The sequence below is a fragment of the Nymphaea colorata genome, unplaced genomic scaffold (assembly GCF_008831285.2).
Source record: "Nymphaea colorata isolate Beijing-Zhang1983 unplaced genomic scaffold, ASM883128v2 scaffold0001, whole genome shotgun sequence".
Classification (NCBI taxonomy): domain Eukaryota; kingdom Viridiplantae; phylum Streptophyta; class Magnoliopsida; order Nymphaeales; family Nymphaeaceae; genus Nymphaea; species Nymphaea colorata.
The window spans coordinates 415,498-423,571 of record NW_022204507.1 but is presented as its reverse complement, the minus strand read 5'-3'; the positions used below and the strand labels follow the sequence as shown (position 1 = coordinate 423,571).

The following is an 8,074-nucleotide window of genomic DNA, read 5'->3' as shown; positions in this document are numbered from 1 at the left end:
TAATATATACATTTGTACGCATATATGTATATATATTATACGTATGTATAAATATTTATATATAGATATATAGCATATATGTATATATATTATATGTATGTATAATGTACAAACTTTATAAATATATATGTGTATGTGCACTATGCAAAGATTATGTTGTTTGTAGGCCTTGCATCTTAAAGTTCTTAGATCTCAGATCAAATCTCATCCCTTCTAACTTGAGATCAATGCATTTAAAAGATAGTAGTGATCATAAGGGGTTGTTTGACGGCACTTCAAACTGGAATTAGAATGAAAACTCAAGTTCTAGTTTCATTTTTAATTTGATAGTCTAGAGTTTTGAGTCTAATTTTGAAAATGATGTTTTTGACAAAATCACAATTAAAAGTTTAAAATTGATAAAATAAAACCATGACGACATGTGCTCAAAGAAAAACAAATAAATTATAAACTTAAGGAATCATAATTCCATCCCTTAGAATAGAATCACGATTCCTAAATTTTGATTCAAGAATGAAACTATAATCTTAAAACATAAAATCTTTGTTTGAGGATTCAATTCCCATTTCCTCAAAAAAAGAAAATTTTATTTACATAATTATGCAATTCCGGCCTTGTCAAACAACCCATAAATGATCGTTTTCAAATCTGCTATTTGTCAAAACAATAGATTTAAGCTAAATCCTTTGTTAAACCAGATACAATCGAGAGAGATCACAAAATTGACCGCCATCTAGATACATCTCTATAATAACATGGCCCCCGTTGATTGGAAGGGTCATTTCCCAGATCCCATCCTTGTTACGAGATAAACAACTCATAAGTTTGATCTATATCGAACACCAACAGAGAACCTTTCTATGGTTATACAACACTGGACCCACTAAGGAAACATTTTGAGTCCACTGGACCACAACAGATGGAAAAGAAAAGTGAAGAAATGGGTTGACCATATCCAAGTGCACACATCATATGACGATTTTTGTGTGTGTGTGTTTTTTTTTTGTATTTTTTTCTCACATTTCCAACTCGGATTGAACCTCACACGCCTCATCCATACTATAACATTGGATTGGGGCTCGTCATTGTATTCCACCCTTCCATTTTTTTCTTTTTGTTTCTCTCCTTTTGCCGTTTCGGGAAGACAAGAAAGAGGAAGAGCAACTGACGTCCGCTCAGAGAGGAGGAAAGTGGGGGAGAAGGAATAGGAGAAAAGGGAGAGAGGGAAACATGATCAGAGAAGGGAGCCATGGTTTCCACCAGGCACTGCTTTTCATTGGCGAAGCTTTCTATGCCATCGCCGACGCAAAGAAGCATGCATCTCAAGGTATTCGGATGAAGCAAACCTTGCCCAAATCTTATTTGTTATTGTTTACCTATTCTTGGGTTTGTTGTCGACTCCAACATCTCATTTATGTGTTGTGTGGTTTTCTTAGGGGGTTGTTTTCTTCAGGGCATGATTTTTGGGGAATCAGGCAAAGAACTTGTTTTTCTTTGGGGGTTGAATTGGTGGGATCATGCAGAGAATTCTCATCCAAAGGAGGTGCCAGTCGCACCGAGGGGCGATGTGCCCAACTCGAAGGAATTGGCAGTGTCGTCTTCACAATACCAGCTCCCCTCTGACCTGGCGACTGGTTCTGTGGAAGATCCGGCACCAGCTGAAACCCTAGCTTCTAATCCAGATGCCGCAGTCGACAAACCGGTCGCGAGGCCACCTCCTTCACCATGTTTGTATCCCGAGAACTACATGTGCCACTTGGGAGAATGATAATTGTGAAACCGGCCTTCAGTAATCTTTTTTCCATTTTGCTTATTGTGGGTTATAGATTCTGCATCGGAGAAATTGAATACAGTGCCATCGACATGGAATAATAGTTCGATGAAAAGGACACCTAATTTGGAATCATCGACTGTATGGGGAAGACTTATATCATAGTATCTGCAAGTATTTTCTCCAATCCAGTTCGTGATTGCTGATCGAGTACCTTGTTTTGCTGCTTCTCTTGACTTCGGCTTTAGGTCATGTATTGGGAGGTTTTTAGTGCCACAATTTGGTCAAGTTGTTGGCATCAGGTGGATTGGTTGCATGTAGTTCTGATTTCATCAACTAACATGGACTGGAGGTCTCTTCAGGGATTTCTGTGTTTATAAAGTATGGTGCCTTCATTTCAATTATGTTGTCATGCTCGTCAAGAACGTTAGCGTTGTATGTTGTTGCTGTGGATAGGAAATTTTGGAAGTCTATGTTTGCTTCAGGCGAAACATTTTCCTCAGTTGTTAGCTTAATCATTTTTTTCTCTCAACTGGATTCAAGAGTTTTGAGATTCACCTCGTCACTTTGTCATGTTTCACAGGGTAGAAGCTAAACTCTAGGGTTATCATTTGTAGTCAACGAATGAAAATCAGTTCCCTAAGTGGTGTAGCTTGGTTCAGGCGTTTCATAGATATTTCAAATGGGAAGCAAGTGAACATATCATGCAAAGGAAGGGCAGCATAAGGTCATGGTAAGGAGTAGGTAGATGACATAAATAAAGTCAAGTCCATGACACCTTCATGTATGACGACATTATGTTTGGTTGTTTTCTGCTAATGCTTTATTAGTTTGTGGTCAAGAACATATTTTGCAAAGTCCTCATGTAACTAGGGCACAAGACTGATCAACTTTGCTGGATAGTCATACATTTACAGTCTAACAGAGTCCAATCCTGTAGTTGTCATTATCATGCACTTGATAATTTTACAAAATCCACCACATAAGATTGGTTTATCTCGGGTTTCCTTTGGGGAAAGATAAGAGTTTAACCTAAACCATTTGTAAAACTTTCAATCAGTTGAGGACTCAAACATTTATGGAAAATCGTCACTATTAAACCAACTTTTCGTATAGAAGTCCTTAGGAGAGTTGGTGAAGTTCATTTTTCTACCCAACCAACCTATGCTATTTTGCATTCACCCTCTTCTTTAATGTAGATTTCCTTCCTCTTGGTGACGTACCATTTGATGTTAAGAATTTTTGTAAAAGTGATAATTTTCAGTTTTGCATAAAAGCATTTTAAAAGTGTCTTCTCACACAATGATGTGGCTTTTCTTTATTCTTAGTACCTCCTCGAATAGAAGGATAAAATTTCAAATTTTTGTTGCCAAAAAATGGAAGGGGAAAATTGAAGAGATCCTGAATATGAGCAGTAAGGAAAGGTCCTGTGAAGTTGAGAAAGTCGAGACTAGGAAATGCTATTGACTCTAGTAATCAAGCATTTGCAAGGATTTAACATTAAGATATCTTGAGAGAGAGGCCAAAATGCTTTGTAAGATCTTGGTAGGTAGCAAAATGTGAGTTGACAGGTTGGCTCGGGGCTTGTGTAGTCATTCCTCTGGCTCAGTAATCATGAGTACCGGGTAGGCATATAGGTGATTTATGTCTATACCGCGAAGATAATGACTTAAGAACCTTTGGCTTGTCAAAAACCTGCAAGGTAAAGTGGGTTGGATATGCGACAAAGCTACACATAACCACCAAAGTGGTGGAGCTTCGTAGTAGCCTTTGAGGTGGTGAGGTATTCCCTTAAAGGTGAAGGTCAGCCTAAAAAAAATAAAGAAAAAAAAAAATTAAGGCAAAAGCTGAATGCAAGTGAAAGAAAAAGAAAAAAGAGGAAAAAAAAGCAAAAGGTGTTTGCCAAGAGATGAATGGCATGAAGGCTGAACTCGCAGAAATTGAATGTGAAAATCTTTGGTAGATGTGCGGTCCTAGGGTCAATATCTTCTCCTATTTTTTATTACCTAAGATACTGACGATGATTCCTTTTATGTTCATATTTTGGAAATTGAAAGGCATCCCCTCTAGAGATTTGACGACATTGACGCGAAATGAATCCTAATGCTTGTACGGTAGGTGCTATGTGTAAATAAAGGACATTATTTGCACAACAAGAGTACTCATGCTTATTAGTTAAATTAATCATTTTTGAACTATTTCAAACTAAAACTTGACATCTCTAGTCATAGGACGAACTAACCAGTCTCCTTTGGTCTTGAAATATGTTTGTCATTTCATTCCCAATCCCCTTTAGCCTTCAAAGATGTTGGCCATTCCATTACCAAACCATTAGTCCATTCATGGGACAGATGAAACTCCTCGAACCTAGTCAACTCATGTTGAGTGTGACGAATTTCATTTGTTAGTCTCAAGAGATGCATATCATTGACTTCGGGTTGAGCCTGTCATGGAACACCTCTTATCTCCTTTCAAAAGGACCAATTAATTCTGTAGTCCATTTTGAACTGTGACATTTTTTAAAGGTTCTATTCATCGAAGTTGCATGGGTTTTGGGTTTTATGTCCTCAGGTCCTTCATGGTTTTAGACGAGCATAATGCTCAAATTCTCTTGTATCACGTTAGTGTCAGATTAATTGAATAGATCCTTTAGTTAGCTATTGCACATGTCCAGCGGTTAAGGTCATTGGTTTGATTTGTATTCAGTAGGATCCTCTTTTGATTTAGTTTGATTATTTAGTTTTGTTGAGTTGGGCAATTGTTTTCCGCTTTAATGGTTTCCTGCATCGTGTCATGTTTAGTTTTGCTTTCATTGTGGCATGGGTTGTTTAGGTGCTTTATTGTCTTAGGTTCTTGGTTTTCCTTTTTCAATGCCTTCACTTGTGTTGCAGACCGACTATTGTAAATATAATCTGGTCAAATTCATGGGTGTGTGTCACATTCTGATAGTCTTTTAATTGCATATCATACATTGTTGTGATACAATCATGTGTGTGCTAACATGGAAGCCTACATTCAAAAAATATGCGAATCTATTTTGTTCATATTGTTCGTATCCAATCATGTGTTAATCTACATTTTAAAAATATTCCAAGGTCTGCCTCTAGAGTGGTAGAAAAGTTTTGTTTTCTCAGTTATTTCAGCAGGGAGAAGAAACTGAACTACTGGTTGGTTTGAAAAATGGAGGTAATTGTGCTTGAATTATTCTTTGCCTACTGTCATACTCTTTTGACTTTGGTTTTATTCCTCTTTCAATTTCCTGTTTCTTTCTTTTATTTTCATAATGATTATTGTTATTTTGCACAGCTTATAGGTGAGGCAACTTTGGGGGTTCATGCCATAAGTGCCACTGTCCATTTCTCCTTTGATAATAAATTATTAGTGCAGAATCTAGCACTTCAAGCAAAAAAAAAAGTGTTCTACAATGATATAATTGAAGTTGTTGAATCTAGTGGATTTCTTAGTGTGCAATTTCTGGTCACTACTATTTATTCTTGTATTAGGTGGTAAACATGATGGATGGAAAAGAGGATGACTTGAAGCTTCTTTCGATCATATTTAATGCAAGCTTTCTATAATGGGCATATTGAAGAAAAAAAAACGTGAGTTTACATTATGCAGTTTCTGGATTCATAGATGTCCAAAACATTTGAAGGTTATGCAAATAGTTGGAGGTCCTTAGTTGCACTTCCTTTCTTGTGCTTATAATTTTCTAACCTTTTTCTTTGTTCTTTTTCTACATGCAGCTTACTGCTTTAGATATTTGAAGGATATATTTGGTTTAAACAAATCTAAAGCCAAAAGGATTATGCTTGAAGTTTTCTTTGTATTCTACCTTAGACGGCTTTCAAAAGCATTTTCTCAAGGAGAATTGGAGAGAGCAACTTGCAAAGGAACTTCCCTTCGCAGTGAACTGCATTTTGATCCATTTCTTTCATCCGAAGAATTCTCCATGTATTTTTGTAAGGGCATCTTTTGTAATTTTAAAATTGCAGGTCAGCCCAACCCCCATGTTTATATGGGGGGATTCAGAGAAGATGCTGTACATGCATAACATGCATACAGTGAGACGTAAGTATTCTTTTTCCATGTTCAAAATGTATCATGGCTTGGAACCTCAGCAATAATCCATTCTTGCTTTTTCATAATGTTTTTATCTCAATATTGGTCATTGAAATTGTCCTCAAAGCTTACAAATTTTCTGAATGAAATCTTTTATGGTCTGCGGCAATTATTTTGATGACATGTTATTTCAATCATGAACTCACTAACACAGTCCTCTGTCATATATGTTCAACAGTTTCTATTTTTCATTGTTTAGAGAAAACATCACTAGTTCTTTCCACACCAAATCTGATCTCTTTCTACAAATTTATGTGTGACTGGTTGAGCTTTCACATCAGTGAACTGGTTCTGGCAAGTTTTTTTTTCTTGTACAAGATTACTTAACACTGCCTCACATGAGCATAATCACTGTCATCACTTGATTTTGCTGTGATAAGATACATCTCTTAAGATCACATGGACTTCTTGGAATGAATTTTAACTTTTATCCCATGCATCTGATGTGAGTGCTCTGATCGGCACATCTTCAATGTGTTGAAATCTGGTACTTTTGATCTCCGATATGTATGTTCTGGTTCAGATGGGAGAAACTTGGTAAGTCCTCTATTTGGATAAGACTTGTCGTATCAGCCTTGACACAAGACCATGATTAGTTCATCATGGGGAGCTCCAAAATCTTTTACAAAAGGATTCAGTCTCCAACATGTAGAAGATGGTCGTTATGAAGACATCTACATGTATACAGCTGGCCTGATGGTGAACTGAAACAGACTGGACCTTGGTAACTCAGATCTCCAACCGTTGGAGGTCAGTGTGACAGTGTCAGATATCGTCTTCCTGAAAAGTGCACCCTATGCTTGATATGATCATCTATTGTTGTGGCTATTACTTATGACTAGTTTGATACTGTTCTGCAGATTCTACACCGGTTACGTTGGGTCTGCATTAAGCAGCAACATGATTAGGTTTTTCCAGACTCCAAGTGGATCATGGAGCCATGAGGTACCATTTGCTGATGTTCACTTTACTATAAGTGTGCATATGTGAGAGAGTACTAGAGAGAGAGGGGGTCCTAAATTGCTTGTTTGTTTCTTCTATGTTGCAATATCTGTGACACCTTTCGGAATTGGATTATGCCCGACGTGCTTGGACTTATAACTGATTTCGTTATCTCACTGGATGATCACTTCCTTTACTTCTCAAACTGGCTGCATGGTGTTGTCAGGCAATACAACATTGAGGACCCTTCAAAGCCTGTTTTGACTGGACAACTATGAGTTGGTGGACTCATTGAGAAGGGAAGCCAGATAGTTGTAGTATCTAAAGATGGGCTGGAGTCTCAGTTTGATGTTCCTGAAGTAAAAGTGTGTGTTTAAGTCATTGTTGTTCTTACCTTCTCTTGCTTTCCTCAGGGAAACAGACTAAGAGGTGGGCCACAAATGATCTGGTTGAGCTTAGATGGTAAGAGATTGTAGGTGACTAACTCACTCTTTAGCACATGGGATCGGCAATTCTATCCAGAGATGTTGGAGGAGGGCTCACATATGCTGCAGATTGACATGGACACAGAGAAGGGTGGATTGAAGCTGAATCCAAACTTCTTTGTAGACTTTGGGCTTGAACCTGATGGTCCTATTTAGGGTTGACTTTGTGGTCGTTTGAGAATAAATGAGATGAGAACGGAAATACGATGCATATTCAAACAAGAGTGCCCATTATGTTGAAGTACCACATGGGAATTGCTCAAGAAGCACAATGCCTTTGATTGTTGGATTAATTTGGAGAATTCAAAAAGGTGGCATGTCAACATCGTAGATAAGTTTTTAAATACAAAAGTAGATGTCTTCGTCACATGTTCTCCCTCCATCTCATGTTCTCCCACCTTCACAGATGAAAAATGTTTCCCATCAAAGAAATGACGGTGAAAATTTTTTCCCAATTCTTTTTTTTGTGTCCCACACCATCCTAGAAAGAGGACAAAAAGATGGATTGGGTTGCGGGCCACTTGAGTACAGAGTCAAGAATGGAATGCAGCGAAACTAGCCCATCCATATCAAGGTATAGTGGACAAGGCTTGAGCTGTCCAACCCCACCAAAGCACAGATTGAATCCTCTGTGGTTACTGCAGGTTCTAACTGGAGGAACGGTCAGTGTTTCGAGACCAGGCTAAGACTCACTTATAAAATGGTAGTGGCCTGGAGGGCAGTGGAGAAAGGGCAAACGACCGAGGGTGAGAGG

The 8,074-nt window shown here is 37.9% G+C and overlaps 1 pseudogene; it reads left to right on the top strand.

Annotated features, from left to right (window-relative positions):
* The first annotated feature begins 4,951 nt into the window (after positions 1-4,951).
* On the top strand, positions 4,952-7,545 carry LOC116267860 (selenium-binding protein 1-like; annotated as a pseudogene).
* Positions 7,546-8,074: the final 529 nt, after the last annotated feature.